Source organism: Pongo abelii, chromosome 11 (assembly GCF_028885655.2).
Source record: "Pongo abelii isolate AG06213 chromosome 11, NHGRI_mPonAbe1-v2.0_pri, whole genome shotgun sequence".
Lineage (NCBI taxonomy): Eukaryota > Metazoa > Chordata > Mammalia > Primates > Hominidae > Pongo > Pongo abelii.
In genome coordinates this window covers 61,450,830-61,470,849 of record NC_071996.2, presented here as the reverse complement: position 1 = coordinate 61,470,849, position 20,020 = coordinate 61,450,830, and the positions used below count along the sequence as shown (strand labels likewise).

At 43.9% G+C, this 20,020-nt stretch overlaps 1 protein-coding gene across 14 annotated transcripts in view; it reads right to left on the bottom strand.

Moving 5' to 3' along the window:
• The window catches only part of TANC1 (tetratricopeptide repeat, ankyrin repeat and coiled-coil containing 1), a 262,694-nt gene that overhangs the window by 224,475 nt on the left and 18,199 nt on the right, over window positions 1-20,020 (bottom strand). For 3 of the 14 annotated variants that reach the window (XM_024243334.3, XM_054548920.2, XM_024243337.3), the window contains exon 2: window positions 5,096-5,205. The exons of the other annotated variants lie outside the window; for them this stretch is intronic. The gene's annotated coding sequence lies outside the window, so the exon portion shown is untranslated. The remainder of the gene's footprint in view (window positions 1-5,095; window positions 5,206-20,020) is intronic. 14 annotated transcript variants of the gene reach the window in all.

Below are 20,020 nucleotides of genomic sequence, written 5' to 3'. Positions count from 1 at the left end.
GGGAGGCCAAGGCGGGTGGATCACCTGAGGTCGGGAGTTCAAGACCAGCCTGACCGACATGGAAAAACCCCGTTTCTATTAAAGATACAAAATTAGTTGGATGTGGTGGCGCAAGCCTGTAATCCCAGCTACTAGGGAGGCTGAGGCAGAAGAATCGCTTGAACCAGGGAGGCGGTGGTTGCGGTGAGCCGAGATCGCACCATTGCAATGCAGCCTGGGCAACAAGAGCAAAACTCTGTCTCAAAAAAAAAAAAAAAAAAAACAGTATTAAAGATAAAAAACAGTACACCTGTACAGGGCAGCTCCAATATAAACTTATGGGACCACCATTGTATATGTGGTTTGTCGTTGACCTAAACGTTATATGGTACACGACTGTCATTGAAATACCTCTCAAATTTAAAAGCAATTTTCCATACCTGTGTAAGAACTATATTTTTCCCCTATTCCAGAGTGCACAGCATTATCAGTTATGAGGAAATGATTTGAAAATTCTAATGGGACACTTTAATCCTTAGGAGTTTGATTTGTGATACCTCACCAATATTTTTAGACAGATGGCCAGGGATAGCTTTCTGGTTTACTCCCCAAACATCCTACATTCAATCTGTCTAACAATATACCTTTCTGTCAATATCTCATCTACATATAACTCCAAAGAAATAATAAACTCTCCTTCAAAAAATGCTGTGGGTCTCCTCTTCTAGGTTACTCTTTCTAAACCAGATGTCTTAAAAGAGAGTAAAAGATGATCTCTAGGGGTATAGAAAGAAAATACTGAAATTTTTAGTCATGTTTACTTGTCTCATTATTTGTTTTTGTATATTTTATAATGGAAATAGCTTTAGTAAACAATATGTAATTATAAATTTACAAATGTTACAGGTATGAGCAAAAAGTATTTTACTTAAAGGATTGTAAAGTGAAAAATGTTTAAAGACTACTGTACCAAACAATAACGCTTTCTCCTAACATACTTTTCTTGGTCCTGTGCGGACAATTCCTACTAAAAGTTTGTATTCTAGTTGTTTGGTTTATAAAATATTTTGTATTAATGTAGTGTTCAGATTGTAATGTGACATTCTTTTTTTTTGTTTGTTTGTTTTTCTTTTTGAGACTAAGTCTCACTCTGTCACCTAGGCTGGAGTGCAGCAGCACCATCTTGGCTCACTACAACCTCCACCTCCCAGTTTCAAGCGATCTTCTGCCTCAGCCTCCCGAGTAGCTGGGACTACAGGTGTGCACCACCACTCCTGGCTAATTTTTGTATTTTTAGTAGAGACGGGGGTTTTGCCATGTTAGCCAGGGCCAGTCTCAAACTCCTGGACTCAAGCAATCCATGGGCCTCGGCCTCCCAAAGTGTTGGGATTACAGGTGTAAGTCACTGCGCCTGGCCATAACATTCTAATTACTAAAAATCAGACCTCATTTGGCCTTCCTGTTGTATCTTGAATTACATTTTCTTATTCAGGTCTAGTCTTAAATACATCTCCATAGTTTAAAAAAAATTTTTTTGGCCTTTACTTTAAAATTAAAACCAAGTAAGCCATCAAATATCCTAAGAAATAAATGACATTCAAGGCAAATTTTCTTTTTTTTTTCTTTTTCAATTTTGTTTTTGTAGTGGTCTCAGAATAGACCAGGCAAATTTTCAAACATGTATAGCATTTACATGGTACAGACTGTTCTAAGTTCTTTCTCATTTAATCCTCATAACAAAATTATAAAATTATAACATAAAATTATATTTATTTTTAATAAAATGAATTATAAAAACTAGCATTAATAGATACAGAAATTTTACTTTTTTTTTGAGACAAGGTCTTACTCCTTCATCCAGGTTGGAGTGCAGTGGTGTGATCTCAGCTCACTGCAATCTCTGCCTCCTGGGCTCTGGTGATCCTCCCACCTCAGCCTCAGTAGCTTGCACTATAGGCGCAAGCCACCATGTCCAGCTAATTTTTGTATTTTTTGTAGAGATGGGGTTTCACCATGCTGCCCAGGCTGGTCTCAAACTCCAGAGGTCAAGCAATCACCTGCCTCAGCCTCCCAAAGTGCAGGGATTATAGGCATAAGCCACCACACCCGGCCTTTAGTCTTATTCAAGCCTCCTCTAAAACCATGGTCAATATTGTTGGGAACAGGCCCCCAAATCTGGCCATAAACTGGCCCCAAAACTGACCATAAACAAAATCTCTGCAGCACTGTAATGTGTGTGATGGCCATGACACCCATGCTGAAGGTTGTGGGTTTACCGGATGAGGGCAAGGAACAACTGGCCCACCCAGGGTGGAAAACCACTTAAAGCCGTTCCTGAACCACAAACAATAGCATGAGTGATCTGCGCCTTAAGGACATGTTCCTGCTGCAGATAACTAGCCAGACCCATCCCTTTGTTTCGGCCCATCCCTTTAGTTAATCTATAATCTATAGAAACAATGCTTATCACTGGCTTGCTGTCAATAAATACGTGGGTAAATCACTGTTCAGGGCTCTCAGCTCTGAAGGCTGTGAGACTCCTGATTTCCCACTCCGCACCTTATATTTGTGTGTGTGTGTGTGTGTGTGTGTGTGTGTGTGTGTGTCTTTAATTCCTCTAGCGCCGCTGGGTTAGGGTCTCCACAATCGAGCTGGTCTCAGCAAATGTTGTTAATGAAGAGCTTCTGAAGGGAAAACATTATTTTCTGTGACTTCCACTTTATGCCTCTACCAGTTGTTAAGGAATCCAACCCATTAACTGTGTAGCCTCTGGCAGGCAATTTAACCTCTCTGTGCTTTAGAATGCTAATCTGCATGAAGTTCATTTATTAGAGTGCCTAGTAAAAGCCAGGCACTGTTTATGGCTGAGGGATATGGCAGTGAATAAAAGACACAATCCTGTTCCTAAGCATCCTGTTAGGTAATTCCAAGAAAGCACAGAAGGTAACTAGTCATTATAAGGTTAGCCATTACTATTTCCCAAAACAAAGGGCTACTTCGCTACTTCTCTTAACATTACCTTAGTCCTATTTTCATTTTAAGGCAAATTCTACCTAGCTCCTGTTTCTTAGCTGGTGAAAAGGGGCAGAAAAGGAGACAGTAAAACGATCAATCTGAATTTGGCACCAGTGAGCACATATACCCGCTACCTTTCCTTGAAATAAACTATGAAAAGCTCCACAGATCCAGTCAGCTACAGGGGTTAAAAACCTATCACAGCCAGGAACAAAGTTCTGCAAACGACTTTTGATGGATAGCATCCTGCAGCACTCTGGATCCTCCCAGCACTTTCCAGCGATGCTGATGCAGGTCTATTTACACCTGGAGGTTACAGCTGACATGTCTGATAGCTGCAAGATTCAGCTGCAGTGCAACTTAATCCCTCATGATGTCACTTCCAGGCTGCCCTTATAGGACCTGCCATGAGTCATCTTTTTATTTATTCAAAATTATTATATAATCACAGAACCACGCTCTCCATGGTCACCTCTATTACACAGAAAGCACTGCTCAGGCAGCCTGCTTTTACCACAGATTGTAGAACCAACAGCAAGACACTAAAAGAATCCTGCTGAATCTAAAGTAAACACATGAAGGTAACAGAAACCCTCGAGAGCGCATTTCCCTCCTCAGCAGCTCACAAACACCTCACTAAACCCAAATATCGGAGACAAACCCACATCTTCACCCAGAGGATCACAAATACCATTGGCCACGCCTTAGAAGTTACAGGTTACAACCTCAAAATCTCTGTGAAGGAGTCAGATAAAATCTATTTCCTCATGTATGTATTTCATACCATTCTGCTAAAAACAAAGAAAATCTGTGGCAAAATATTTGCAGTTTGCTGATCATCTACAAAGCCAGGTAACTGGTCATGATTTACCCTCACCCTTGGCATTTGGTCTGTCAGCATTAGAAAGATATTCAGTCCTCCTCACTGCCACCCCCTCCCTGTGTTCATGCACCTAAATTCACGATCAGCTTGCTGACTTCAGGCTCAATGGGCAGCCTGGGTCCCCTCGGGCAGGCCAGCAGGAAGAAAGGGCATTCAGGAGGAAGATGAGAAGAGGCACCCAGGCTGAACTCATGTCCACACTGTCCATACCGCCAGCCCCTCCGGCCACAGGTCCCAGTCTGGGAAGAATCCTCTGCTGACAAGACTGTCTTTGGATCACACAGGCACACCCCACGCTGGGCTCTCCCACTTCTCCATAACCTCCAGCCCCTTTCTGAGAACAAGTTGGTGTCACTTGGACTTTTTGCCAGTTCCATGACAGCACATGCCCAGTCTGGACACTGGAGGATGGTCCTGTCCATCCGATTTCTCATTCCTTTGGTCTAGCTGCTCCTCTATCCCCAACCCTCCTCTTTTCACCCAGCATTTCCCTATCCCAGGTCCTCCCTCCATCAACAACCCCCTCTCCCTTCCCCCACAGCCTCTGGAACCTTCTGTCCACTGTTCAATTCGCTAACAATTACAAGCAAGGGCTTTGGAGTGTGAGGATCTGGTTGAGCCCAGCCCCTACCATTTCTGGGTGTATGACCTTGGGCAAGTTGCCTAATCCCTTTAAACCTGAGATTCCTCACCTGTACAGCAGAGTTTACCTCATCTCTGAAAGTGAGGATTAGATGAAAATACACATAAAGCACTTAACAAAATCCCCAGCACACATTCAAATATTTAATAAGTGACAATTTTGTACCAGGAAAGGGTTTCATAAACGGTAGTGATTATTACTCCCTCCCTCTACCACGTTTTTATTTTTCATTGTGATAAAATAGACATAAAATTTACCGTTTTAACCATTTTTAAGTATATAGTTCAGTAGCACTAAGCACATCCTTCTGCAACCATCAGCACCATCCACCTATACAAGTTTTTTGTCTTCCCCAACTGAAACTCTGTACCCATTAAACACTAACTCCCCTATCTCTGCTTTTGACAGGGCTTCTCTCCCCTGGAGGCGCTGTCTCACCAGTGGCTCTGGGCAGGTGGAAAGACTGGACGTTCTACAGGCCATCTCTCTTCTAACCTCATGTAAAGATTCATCCCTCTTTGAGTCACTGCTCACAGTCATACCACACTCTACCCCAATCCTCAGCCATCACCTACCTATTTTTGATAACTTTGCATGCACCAGGAAAAGGGGGCAGGGGGCCTTAGTTCACAATTTTCTCTTCCACTCTTTCTCCTGAGAGACGTTCCTGCCCAGTAGTCAGCTCCTAAAGGAACAAGAGCAGAGGAGACAACCTGGGTTAGAAGCTCCACTCCACCATTTATTAACTCCATGACCTGAGCAATTACTTCACCTCTCTGGGCCTCAGCTGCCTCACCTGTAAATGGCAATAAATAAGAGTACCTATTTGTGGGGCTGGGTTGAATGAACAGTCCAAAGCACTTAGGGCAGTGTCCAGCGCAGGGTCAGTGATGGCAGATGTTCTCATTACGCCTGCACTTAGGCTCTGATCCCTGGCTCTTGACTCTGGCCAGCCATTCCCAGGGTCACACCTCAGTCAGAAGCCGTATTTCCATACTCTTGCTTCATGACCACAGCCTCCTATCCTTCCGGCTCACACACCTCCTCCCTCCTGAGGTCCTTGCTCTCGGATGTCCCTTGAGTATGTCCCCTTCTTCATTCCCACAGTGTGGACTCCGCCACCAATCACCCCCTTGCCAGCACCCTCAATTTTCTGCAACCCTCTTCTTTAGCCAAACCCAAAGGAACTAATAACACAACTCAGCTTGTCCTCACCTACACCCTGGGCCTGAAAGACCACAGAAATCGCAACACTGTGCAGAAAGACGCCATTGCATTTGAATTCTCTGACCCAAAAGACCCTGAATATTCTAAAAGGCCCTCCTCCCACTCCCTGCAACCACTGTTTCAAACTTCTGTCAGTCTCCTCCATCCTACTCTAGCAAATGCCCTTTCTTCCCATTTTACTCAGGTAACAGAAGCCAGCAGGCTTGATGTGCTAACACCCCAACTTCCTGCCCCGGTGCCTCGCCTACCCACTTACCCACATGCACCTGCCTTGGCTTTTCCTCTTCACTCCTGTTCCAAGCCAACCTTCTTCACAGCTCCCTGCCGCACCCCACGCTCCATCCACTTACCCACACACACCACCCGGTTCACCTTTCATCCTTGGCTAGGGTGGTCCCCCCTACCCCAACCCATTTCCCACCTCACCTGGCTACCCCCTTGAGACGCAGCTCAAGAATCACCTCCTGCTGGGCATGGAGGCCCATGCCTGTAATCCTAGCGATTTCGGAGGCTGAGGGAGGATCGCTTGAGCCCAGGAGTTAGAGACCAGCCTGGGCAACACAGTGAGATTCCATCTCAAGAAAGGAAAATTACCTCCTCCTTGAACCCCCTGCCCCAGCTTCTCTAATACTCCACTCATACCTATGTAAACTTTACTTTGCTATTTTTTTGATTGTCTGTCTCCCTGAGAATAGAGGCTATATCATCCATTGCGAATCAAAGTGCCAATAAGTGTTGAATAAATAAAAGGATGAGTACAGTGGACCCACTTTCTGTTCTGAAATGTTTCACCAATTAAGACTCATCATCAGCCACTTATGATGTCGGACATTTTCTCCCTCGATCTAGACTGAGAAGCATCCCCTTCCCTTGCCCTTCCAGAACAAAAATCCCTTTGATGAAAGAAAAAACCAGAAACAAAACCACTACTTCCTCCTCAACAAAAACAGAACGCCCAAAATAGCAAGGCAGTTTATGAAAAACATCCAGCTGACACTGGCTTAGGTAGGGATAAATGCAGTTGTCCCAGCTTAAGAGGAGAAAGGGAAGTTTACCTTGGATGGCTATTTGAGGGAGGCAATAGTACTCACATGCTAACCAAGAAAGTTGATCAAAATAATAAACCTCCCTTGCTATTTGTAAAGCAAGGGAGGAAAAGGAAATGGGTAACTCCATGGAAATTTCCTTCCTTTGTCTAGTTTTGCTTCTGGTATATGGCTACCACACTAATTTCTCGATACCAATTTAGGACAATTTAATTTATAGGAAGTCATTTTGAAGGGCCCCAGGGAGCTGCAGATGGTACCTCGGGGGCCCATCTGTTTAAGGATGAAAGCTTAGTGCACACCATTACATCACTCTGACCTCCTCGGAAACTTTCTATCTGACAAAATCTAGATGTTTGCTCTGTCAACAAGATATTTGTGCTTGTCTCCAGCCTCAGGCTTTGGTTCCTGATTAGTTTTAAAATCATTATGCACCCCAACTGAATAGGGCCACTGTTAGCAGCTGTAAGGTCTTCTTCTGGGCAAATCCCCAAGTCTGTGGCCTTCAGGGAGTGATTTCTGTCCTTTCTGCATAATTGCACTCTCCTGATTGATGAGCTGATCAGTGTTCCTACCCCTTCCTGAGCTAAACCCTCTCTTCCCGCTCTATTTATTTTCCCAAGAGATCAGAGGGGAGGGGGGAATGGCATGGTGAGGCAGGCCTTTGGCTCTCTCCAAATAAATGCTCAGGCACTCAATATTATTACAACTTTAGTAGCTCAGTTCTGTCCCAGAGCTGAGCAGACTCACCATCCCTTCTCGCCATCCTTAAAGCCACCCTTGTGCCAGGAAACAGCTGCTATTTTCTGGATCTTCACAGATCCCATGATGCCCCAGCACCCACAAGTATAGATCTACGTCAGTCCAGTGGGCCACCCAATCACACACATCTGTGCTCACCTCAGAGCATGCCTACATCACCTACATCCTCTCCAATTTCCCACACACCTCGAGGCTCAACAGGGCACAATCACATAGCGTCAACTGTGCTGTGGCTGGTAGGTGCTGCACAACAACCTTGGCAGAGAATGTAGAAATTACATTTTAAACAAATTTTTGTTGGGGGTAGGGGCTAGGGGATCGCATGTACTGATGTTTGCAATTTACTTTGAAATACTTTTTGAAATAAGATGGTGTGATGGGTAGATATGTAATAAAGCCCAGATTGCATGATCTTAATTATAGAATCTAGGTGGGGGGTATGTCAGTATTCACTGTACATTTCTTTTAACTTTTTTCTTTTTTTTTTTTTTTTTTTTGAGACAGGGCCTCACTCTGTCCCCCAGGCTGGAGTGCAGTGCAGTGGCACAATCACGACTCACTGGAACCTCGATGTGCCCACCTCAGCTTCCCAAGTAGCTGGAATTACAGGCGCACACCACCACACCCAGCTAAGTTTTAAATTTTATTTTTTGTAGAGATGGGTCTCGCTATGTTGCCCAGGTTGGTCTCAAACTCCTGGCCTCAAGCAATTCTCTGAAAGTGAAACTTTTCTTCATGTTTGAACATGGTTTATTGCTGGTTGTGTTAAACTTTGATTACTTGGTCAAGGTAGTGCTGGCAGGTTTCTCCACTGTAAATTTACTTTTTCCCCACCTTTCCATACTGTCTCTTAGAAGTGAGTCACTAAATTCAGTCCACACTCAAGGTGTAGGGAGGACTAAGGCCTAGCTAGTGAAGGGGGAGGTATCTGAAAACATTACTCGAAATTCTTCTATAAGGAAGATGTCTCTTCTCCCAGTATACAGTTATGTGCAGGTATATTTATTTTATATCTTGGACTATAATGCAGTACATCATATTATTTTGTTGCTCAAATTAGTCCAGCTTTGGCTATTAGGAGCTCTTTGAGGTTGGCTGGTATGGCCTTCAGACATACCCACATCCTTTGTTTCATGAGCACTTCCTTATTTTCTGACAAGGCAAGATGCCCCAGACCTATAATTATCCATTTCTTCAAGGAGTCCTGGTTACTGTGATTAGAGAATGGAATTTAGGAACCAAGATCTGGGTGTACTTTTTGCTACTGGGGTGTTATTGCTTCTAAGCTCTTTCAGTGAACAGATCTAGGAAATACATGTGTGTCCTAATCCATGAATACACACAAAAATATAATTATTTCTGTATCTATGTCAAGCTAAACCTAAGTTCACATTGAGGTTTCTGACTTTAATACAGTCCCACAAGGTTCGTTCTAGCTTTCCTTCCTTGCATACCTTTGACTTTCCTCTCCAGCTGTGGGAAACTTGGCTCTCTCCATCCACCACCCCTTCACTATTTGTTTAACCCTTGTACATACGTAAAGCAGTGTTGGAACTGTCAACCTGTGTCCCATGAGAAACTTTACCCACTAGAGTACAGCGTTTATGCAGTTCTTTTTGTAGTTTTTATAGATTATGTCAAAACACCATTTTCCAAAGCTACCCAGGTTCACGTCTTTCTGTCCCCACTCTCTTCAGTGACCATGTCATGCAACTGTAAAGCAGGTAGATTCTTTTCCCACAGTCTGTAAAGCAGGTAGATTTTTTTTTTGCCACAGTCTGCATCTCAGTGCCCCACTCCCACCACCCCACACATGGAGAGGTATGAACAGCTACTGGTTGATGTTTTATAAATTTGCATACATTAAAGCTCTTTCATGCCCATTTTATCTAAATAATTAAAGTCTATTTACTTAAGTAGCTGACATCCTTTCCTATTGGTATACACATTGTTCTATCCTTAGTACTATAATACTTATGTCTACGTGTATCCCTGACACCTAGCTCAGTTCTGGATCATGGTGTAAATTACTCAGATACTAATAAGATGAACATATTCCACAAATTTATTGAAAGAAACTACGTTTAGTAATTCAACACAGTTAATTGCTGGAAGTCATTCAATAAAACTAGAACAATGTTCACTGCAGTGTTATTTAAAATTCAGTAATAAGTAAATAGTTGAAAAAATTATGTTACACCTATAGGCTGGAAAATGAATTACATGCAATCACTAGAAATCATTTCTAGAAGAATGCATATTGATATAACACACACTGTGTGTGTACAAAAATATCAAGTTATACAACAAAAAGTATGGCATTTATTTAAAATATGTCTGTGAAAAGAAAAACACTTAAGGAAGGCATATATCAAGTTCGTTTTTGTTTTGAGACAGGCTGTCACTGTCACCCAGGCTGGAGTACAGTGGTGAGATCTCGGCTCACTGCAGCCTCAACCTCCTAGGCTCAAGTGATCCTTCCACCTCAGCCTCACGAGTAGCTGGGACTACAGGCACATGCCACCACACCCAGCTATCAAATAATTTTAGTATTTTTTGCAGACTTGGGGGGTCTTACTATGTTGCCCAGGCTGGTCTCAAACTCCTGGGCTCAAACAGTCCTCCCACCTTGGCCTCCCAAAGTGCTGGCATTTTAGGTGTGGGTCACCACATCCAGCCATCAAGTTATTTTTAAATTACTTTTTTCATTTATTTCTAAAAGTAACAGACAGAAGACTGCTGTGTGGAAAACCTTACAGAGAATTCTTCCAAGACAGAGTGTTGGATTTGACAAAGAAGAAACAGAATCAGTTGCTGTGAACCAGGCAGAGTGCACCCACGGCTGAGCCAGGCCAGAGATGCACAGGGCATGGCAGGCTGGCTGGTGGATGCCCTCGGGTCGGCTGTAATCCGAGATGAGCATCAAAAAGGCCAAGGCAGTAGGTAAGGCAGTGGGTGTCAGTGCTAATATGTTTAATACAGACAGTAGGGTGGAATTGAGAGCTGTCTGGGGAAGCATCCTGAGAAATGTAGGGTTTAAAGAACAGGAAAGATTTAAATAGAGGCAGGGAGGAGGAAGGGAGGCAAAATGAATGGAGACAGGTATAAGACTGCCCCTCTGCCTGAAAGGTTTCCCATTATCCCATTCTGTAAAAACCCAGGGGAGATCTTAAGCAATGACAGCCATGGGGAGCCTCATGGAAACTCAGTTTGAAGTTTCCAAGAGTCCCACCCTCGGGCAATGTGCTACAGGGAGGGGAAGGATTGCCTAATGGGATCTGGTTAGCCTCTAGCACCAGATAACGCTCAAGTGGCTGATAACAGGAGCCTAGCTCAGGGTTTTCAAAGATTAACGTTTTCACATTGGAATTTACACTCCACTGGTATAAAAAGTGCATTTTACCAGAGAATAACACAAACACATGGTAACCATCCATTACACAGAAAGTTCAATGGCAATAGAATAACCAATTCTCAGTTTCTAGCAATTTTCAATACACAAAACTGAGCCCCGCCCCCAGCCAGCCACCTTCAAGACTAGATCACATATGTAAATACAGAAAGAGCTACAGGACAACCTTATGCAAACACAGGGAATCCCCATCTCACTGTAACAGGTGGGGGAGAATTAGTATTTGCTGAACACTTAACTAGACAAGGCATAGGTATCTTACACCCATTATCTCCTTTAATCCTCAAAACAAACAAGGCAAAGATCAGCCCCATAAATGGCTAGTTTGGAAATGGCAAAAATTTAAATTTATTCTCAGCGCTGTCCAGCTCGAAGCCTTCCATGTTTCCACTTTGGATGATGTTTCAACAAACTCAAAACAGGCTTAAATACACCTTTAAGCTGGTGTATTTAAACCAGCTGGTGTATCACTGGTTTAAAAGGAAGAAATCAGATCAGTTCTTTCTCTAAACAGTAGTTATTTTGTGAGATAATTCATACATGATGTCAAGATTGCAACTTTAAAACCTAAAGCATATTCTCAAATCTGAATGCGGTAAAGTTAACCATTTATGATTTGGCAAAATAGTATTACAATAACCACAAATAAATCAACTTGATTACAAAGTTTTAAAAAGTTACAAATCAAAAATAACTTTTTGCAACATGAAGATCTCAAATTGAGACACGAACATCTAGATTTGATTCTTTTCATTCTCAATGACAACTAATCTACTTTGTACTCTTAAAATATATCACCCTAGGCAGGTGTGGTGGCTCACATCTGTAATCCCAGCACTTGGGGAAGCCAACGGAGAAGGATGGCTTGAGCCTAAGCGCTGTAGACCAGCCTAGGCAAGTAGACACCCCATATCTACAAAAAATAAATAAAAGATTAGCAGGGTGTGGTAGCACTCGCCTGTAGTCCTAGCTACTCAGGAGGCTGAGGCAGGAAAATTGCTTGATCCCAGGAGCTGGAGGCTGCAGTGAGCTATGCACCACTGCACTACAGCCTGGGCAACAGCACAAGACCTTGTCTCTAAAAAATATAAAGAAAAAATAGTAAAATAAATAGATCACTCTATTCCTATATATCCCTTCTCTGCTCCTACGCACCACCTCTCACCCCCAAAAGAGATTCTTGCTTCTATAGTTAATCGCAAAACAATTCTATGATTCAGAAACCACGAAATACAAAAGATTAGGATCCGTTGATAGTTATAATCTCCATTACCCTGAGATAGAAATCCCCCCTGGAAAGTGAAAATCAGATATGTATAGTGCACTAGAGATACTAGTGCCCTAGTGCATGGTCCAAACAATGAGAAAGGTTTTTCATATTAAAATGATTTAAATTTTTAAGTACTCTTTAAACGACCAGAGTGATAGTGTCAAATACACACTGTAGGTATGTGCCAAACCTCAGAACATACATTCATACAGAAGGCATTCAAATGCTATTTGTTATGGAATAAAGGCAATTCAGGACAAAAGGTAATGTCTTCTCTTCAGACAAACCAGGAGATGACTTTAGAAATTAACTTTTTAAAAATTCAACAAGAAAATTTAAGTGTTGAAAGTTCGAGGGAGAGAAAGTTCAAGGGAGAGAATTCAGGACAAAAGGTAATATCTTCTCTTGAGACAAACTAGAAGATGGCTTTAGAAATTAACTTTTAAAAAATTTAACAAAAAAATTTAAGAGTTGAAAGTTCAAGGGAGAGAAAGCCGAAGCCCATGTTTTATTTCTTAAGAACAGAGGATTTCCCATTCCCACTGCTTCACTTGACTAGCCTTAAAAAAAATAAAAAATAAAGGCGGGCACGGTGTTTCACGCCAGATCACTTGAGCACACGAGTTCAAAACCAGCCTGGGCAACATGGCGAAACCCTGTCTCTACAAAAAATACAAAAATTAGCCAGGTGTGGTGGCATGCATCTATAATCTCAACAACTCAGGAGGCTGAGGTGGAAGGATCACTTGAGCCTAGGAGGCTCAAGTAAGCTGATCGCGCCATTGCACTCCTGCCTGACAGAATGAGATCCCACCTCCAAAACAAACAAACAAAACAGAAAAAAAAACAAAACAAAACAAAAAAAAAACACTGCCAAGTGCTTTGCTGGGGTTAGGAGAACTGAACCGAAGTTTGAGTTCACCCACTTCCACATAGCCGCTGTGTGACTGTTTAATCTGACTCCTTTCCTTGGCTGAAAACTGCTCATATTTACCTACACCTTAAAACGCTATTATAAAGCCCAGAAGGTACACCTGTTCCTTCAGACATACTTGCTAAATATTTTCTCTCTGCCCGGATTCTAATGACAAAGAGGTCATCCCAGCCCCAAGAGTCTAGGAAGAGATGAGCATGAAGGCAGGAAACTAACGCGGCTGTGATGGAGAACACACGAGTAAAGGTGCAAGTGAAGCACAGTGAAGTAATCACAATGTTCCACAAAACAGCAACTATTTAAAAAGCTAAGGAAGAGAACCACACAACACCTGGGGAAATGCATGAAATACATTACACAGGCCGGGAGCGGTGGCTCATGCCTGTAATCCCAGCAATTTGGGAAGCCGAGGCGGGCGGGTCACGAGGTCAGGAGATCGAGACCATCCTGGCTAACACGGTGAAACCCCGTCTCTACTAAAAATACAAAAAAAAAAAAAATTAGCTTGGCGTGGTGGTGGGCACCTGTAGTCCCAGCTACTCAGGAGGCTGAGGCAGGAGAATGGCATGAACCCGGGAGGCAGAACTTGTAGTGAGCCAAGATTGCGCCACTACACTCCAGCCTGGGCGACAGGGCGAGACTCCGTCTCAAAAAAAAAAAAAAAAAAAGAAATATATTACACAGAAAAGCCTATAAGTACATGTATACCTTAGCTACAGCTATATATTTTTAAGGCATAGGCAAAGAACAGAAGGGAAGGAAGGAAGAGAATAAAATCATGGCTGCTGCACTTAAACACTTTTTTTTTTTTTTTTTTGAGACAGGGTATCAGTCTGTTGCCCAGGATGGAGTGCAGTGGTTTGATCACAGCTCACTGCAGCCTCTACCTCCCTGGGCTCAAGCGATCCACCCACCTCAGCCTCCGGAGTAGATGAGATTACAGGTGCATGCCACCATGCCCATCTAATTTTTGTATTTTTTCTAGAGATGAGGTCTCACCTGTGTTGCCCAGGCTGGTCTCAAACTCCTGGGTTCAAGTGATCTGCCTGTCTCAGCCTCCCAAAGTGCTGGGATTACAGACATAAGCCACCACACCCAGCCTAAACGTGTATTACTCTTTTCTCTCGCTTTCCAAACTTTACATAACATCACTTAACATTTATAATTCTTAAAATATTTTAATTGATGTGAGAGCACAGATGGAAGAGTGATTAATTTTGACTGAAATAATGTATGCGAAAGGTGAAAACTCTAAAAACTCCCATGAATGAATGCTGTTATTGTCAGAGCATGAAATAATCTAGCATTATGCATAATACTATGACACTGTAGTAGCACAGGTTATTTTTATGTTCTGCCACTTGGTTTCCAGCTCACCTGAAAATGTATAGTGTTAGTCATTTCTTTACAATATTTTCTTTCTTTACTTACTTATTTTTTGAGACAGAGTCTCGCTCTGTCGCCCGGGCTGGAGTGCAGTGGCGCGATATCGGCTCACTGCAAGCTCCGCCTCCCGAGTTCACGCCATTCTCCCGCCTCAGCCTGCCGAGTAGCTGGGACTACAGGTGCCCGCCACCACGCCTGGCTAATTTTTTTGTATTTTTAGTAGAGATGGGGTTTCATCATGTTAGCCAGGATGGTCTCAATCTCCTGACCTCGTGATCCACCCACCTCGGCCTCCCAAAGTGCTGGGATTACAGATGTGAGCCACTCTGCCCAGCCTCTTATATATACTTCTAAAGATACTCTATGCATATATATTTTTTGTTAAATAATATTCTTGGAAAATTTTCCTTAGGAACACACATAAACCTACCTCATTCTTTTATTTTTATTTATTTATTTATTTTTTTGAGACAGAGTCTCCCTCTGTCGCCCAGGCTGGAGTGCAGTGGCGCAATTCGGCTCACGGCAAGCTCCACCTCCCAGGTTCACGCCATTCTCTTGCCTCAGCCTCTGGGACTACAGGCGCCTGCCACCACGCCCGGCTAATTTTTTTTTTTGTATTTTTAGTAGAGATGGGGTTTCACCGTGTTAGCCAGGATGGTCTTGATCTCCTGACCTCGTGATCCGCCCGCCTCGGCCTCCCAAAGTGCTGGGATTACAGGCGTGAGCCACCGCGCCCAGCCCACCTCATTCTTTTAACATCTGCATACCACCCTATCGTATGGATGTACCAAAATTTACTTAATCAGACCGTGCACTGTAAAAATGCATGAATATGCTATTAACACTATTTATATATTATTTTTCCTCGTATTTTTATTTTCTTTCCTAGCAAATTCTACATCTTCCTATCAAAACAGGAAATTTAAATGTAAGTATTATTAATCAGTAACAGTGTATTTTAACCCCTAAACTACCTCTGATCTCTAGCCCTGCTGTTTTTTCTACTTTTTTTTTTTTTTTTTTTTTTTTTGACACAGGATCTGGCTCTGTCACCCAGGTTGGAGTGCAGTGGCGCAATCTCGGCTCACCACAACCTCCACCTCCTGGGCTCAAGCAATCCTCCCAGGCTCAAGCAATCCTCCCACCTCAGCCTCCTCACTATCTGGGACTACAGCTGCCCGCCACCACGCCCATATAATTTTTGTATTTTTTGTAGAGACGAGGGTTTGCCATGTTGCCCAGGCTGTTCTCAAACTCCTAAGCTCAAGCAATCCGCCCACCCTGGCCTCCCAAAGAGCTGGGATTACAGGTGTGAGCCACAGCACTCAGCTCATAACCCTAAATTCTTCAGCAAGGTACACAAGGCCCACCAGCAAGTTCACACTCACCAGGCTCTCTAGGCTCATTTCCTAGGAATTCCTACTTGACACTATTCCATCCAGCCAACCGCTGACCGCATGTAGTCCTCCTAAATACTCCATCCATTGCTCATGCTGTTGCTTTGGCTACAACCCATCCCACCTTGCTTGCTTAAGTCAATTCTTACTCAATCCCTCAAGACAGGGCTTAGGCATAACCTCCTCCCAGAAGGCTCTCCCAACCCTCCAGGCAGAGGAAATGCTCCTGTGCTCTGTTCCAGCCTCAACCTGGGTCTTGGCACTTAACCTCCTCAGGATGAATTCATGTGTCAGCCTAGCCCATTAGATTTTAAGTTCCTCCAGGATAGAAACCACATCTTATTCATCAAACTGCCTACAGTTTAATACAATTTAGTTCCTGTTGAATCAAACAAGAAGGGAACTTCTGAACATCTATTATGTGCTAGGAGCTACTCTAAAAGTACTGTACAAACATTATTTCTCACTTTGTAAAATGATCCCCATTTTGGCTGGGCGCGGTGGCTCACGCCTGTAATCCCAGCATTTTGGGAGGCCGAGGCGGGCAGATCACGAGGTCAGGAGTTCAAGACCAGCCTGGCCAACATAGTGAAACCCCAGCTCTACTAAAAATACAAAAAATTAGCCAGGCGTGGTGGCGGGTGCCTGTAATCCAGCTACTCAGGAGGCTGAGGCAGGAGAATCGCTTGAACCCGGGAGGTGGAGGTTGCAGTGAACCGAGATTGCATCACTGCACACCAGCCCCTGTGACAGTGTGAGAATCCGTCTCCAAAAAAAAAAAAAAAAAAAAAAATCCCCATTTTACATATGAAGAAACTAAGGCCGCGAAGAAATTTATCCAAGGGCATTGAGGAGGGCTGAAATTTGAAACCAAGTCGACTTTACTCCAGAATCACTAATCTTTCCATTATGCTGTTCTGATGCATGTTTTGATGCTGAAAGCTAAGTCAAACATGCAGTCCTAAGGGACTTGACATCTTCATAATTATTATGGATATTCTAACAGCACTATAGTCTCCCAAAAAGTCAGTCAAAAGCAATCTAAAATGTAGAACCAAACTGGCCGAAAACAAAAAAGATTCTTTTTTTTGAGACTGAGTCTTGCTCTGTTGCCTAAGCTGGAATGCAGTGGCACAATCATAGCTCAGTGCAGCCTCGATCTTGCAGGCTCAAGTGATTCTCCCGCCTCAGCCTTCCAAGTGGCTGGGACTATAGGCATGAGCCACCACGTTCAGCTGACTTTTTTTTTTTTTAACTTTTAGTAGAGATGAGGTCTCACTACGTTGCCAGGCTGCTCTCAAACTCCTGAGCTCAAGCAATCCTCCCACCTCAGCCTCCCACAGTGCTGGGACTACAGGCATGAGCCACTGTGCCTGGCCTGAATTGCTAAACTTAAAGGCCTGTTCCCAAATCATGGTGGAGCCAGGTGAGATCCCAAAGTACTGAAATTATAGGCATGAGCCACCTTGCCCAGCACCCCCCAAAAAACTATTATAAACAAGCAAATTCTGCCAACAGCATCCACAAATCTGCATTTAGCATCCTCAGGGGGTATCTTTGAGGGGCCATTCAAAATGAACTAGACATGCAGTCTCAGCAGCTGCAATAGTGAGGCTTATTTCCCCCAGTGTGCTCTCCCTGTGAACACTGTCAGTTATGGTCCACATTTCTCTCCCTACCCCGCAACTCCACAGTCCCCATACCACTCACTAAAACTGACCTTTGGACCAGGGCCCCTAAAGGATCTACAAAATGACCAATTTTGGTCAGATATAGTCACCCCAGGAAATGCCTAGGAAGCTGATAGTGAGAGTGGGCAAGGAGTGGATGAGGAGGGCAGCACCGCAGGAGGTGGCAGGGGTCCAGTCGACCTGCCATGAGACCTGGTGCAGCATGGGTCCAGTCAGCCTGCCATGAGACCTGGGGGTAGGTACAGAGCCTCACCTGCAAAAACCCCATGAGGTAGGAAGAAAGAATGCCTGCTCTCTCTTAAGGCCTTCAAGAGGGCTGAATTAGACTAGCACTTAGCACAGAGCCTGGCATAGAGTGGCTCAATTGGCTCCTGTTAAGTGACTGAGGAAACCAACCAGTGACCAAGCCAACTTTCTCCTGTGTCCTCCCCAACACGATGGGGACTAAGGAAAAGAAGCTGGGAGCTGGGAAGCCGTGTCATTGCAACAGGAAGTAGTAACAGCATTTAGCAAAGGTGGAGGGGAAAACAAAGGAAGATGCTCCTCTCTCCCACACGTTGGAAAAATGAACTAATCAGCAGCAAGCAGTTAATGAGTCCAAACCTTGCTCACTGGGAGAGACAAGCAAAAATTATCCCAAGGGTAACAAGATACCAACAAAAAAGACACACAAGCTGAAAACAAAACGAAAACACTTTTTCTTTTTTTCTTTTTTTTTTTTGAGACAGGGTCTCACCTGTCACCCAGGCTGGAGTACGGTGGCCCGATCTCGGCTCACTGCAACCTCCACCTCCCAGGGTTCAAGCAAGTCTCTCGGCCTCAGCCTCCTGAGTAGCTGGGATTACAAGCGCCCACCACCATGCCCGGCTAATTTTCGTAATTGTTAGTAGAGACGAGGGTTTCACCATGTTGGCCAGGCTGGTCTTGAACTCCTGACCTCAGGTGATCTGCCCACCTCAGCCTCCCAAAGTGCTGGGATTACACTTGTGAGCCACCACGCCCGGCCACTTTTTCTTGATAACCATCAACCACAACCACACAAAAATCCCCTCCAACTCTGGAGGAAAATTAGAGTAAGGTAGGTAATGTAAAGAAATGCACACGGTCAACCCTAAATACACTCTCTAGCTGAATAAGTAGGCACTTAATGTGTGCTGAAGGAACCAGGCAGGTGCCCAGCCTTCACCTTCCCGCCCAAGATTCAGAGTGGCACTAGCTCAAGTCCAGGTGTTCTGACTTTATCCACTCCATTCCCAAAACTACCTTCCCACATTCCAAATTCACAGAAAACAGCTCAGGGAGGCTGTGTAACATGTCCAGGGTCATAGTGGGGCAAAGGGACTAAACTGGGACCTTATCCCAGTCTGTCTGGTTCAAAGCTTCTACTCCTGAGAAAAAGACATGCATGACAGAGGGGAAGGGGAACCTAGGCTGGTTAGGACTAATTATAAGCAAATGGTCTAATGAATGAGTGATCGGGTTTACAACCCAGATTTCAAAGAATTGAGTCCTTTTCAGTGACTTTTTTTTTTTTTTTTTTGAGACAGGGTCTCACTCTGTTGTACAGGCTGGAGTGCAGTGGCGTGATCATAGCTCACTGTAGCCTTGACCTCCTGGGCTCAAGCAATCCTCCTACCCCAGCCTCCCAAGTAGCTGGAACTACAGGTGTGCGCCACCACAGCCGGCTAATTTTTGTATTTTTTGTAGAGATGGGGTTTTGCCATGTTGCCCAGGCTGGTCTTGAACTCCTGAGCTCAAGTGATCCACCCACCTCAGCCTCCCAAACTGCTGGGATCACAGGCATGAGCCACCGTACCCAGCCTTCAGTGAGTATTTTTTTTTATTTTTGGAGATGGAGTCTTTCTCTGTCACCCAGGCTGGAGTGCAGTGGCGCAATCTCGGCTCACTGCAACCTTCAACTCTTGGGTTCAAGCGATTCTCCTGCCTCAGCCTCCTGAGTAACTAGTATCAGAGGCACCCACGATGACACCTGGCTATTTTTTGTTTTTTTTTTTTGTTTTGTTTTGTTTTTTAGTAGAGACAGGGTTTCCACAGGTTGGCAAACCAAGAACCTCAGGCTATCACTCCTCACTCTCCACGTCCTAGGTTCCCTCCTCCAGCCTCTTTTTAATACATGAGAAAAGTACTCAGAATCAAGCTTCACTAGAAATCTCTTGCCAAAGGTCCACCTAAAACAAAAGAACAAACCTAACTTTGAGGACTTGTTACTTTTGAGCGTTAATCCAAAAAACTAAAAAGCATCCTTGGCAGAATTAAATATGAATGTACACAGGTTTCTAAAAACAAGCAATTTTCTCAGATGTTGCTTTTTACCAGAGATCAACATCCTATTCTTTGAGGAGTTATCAAAA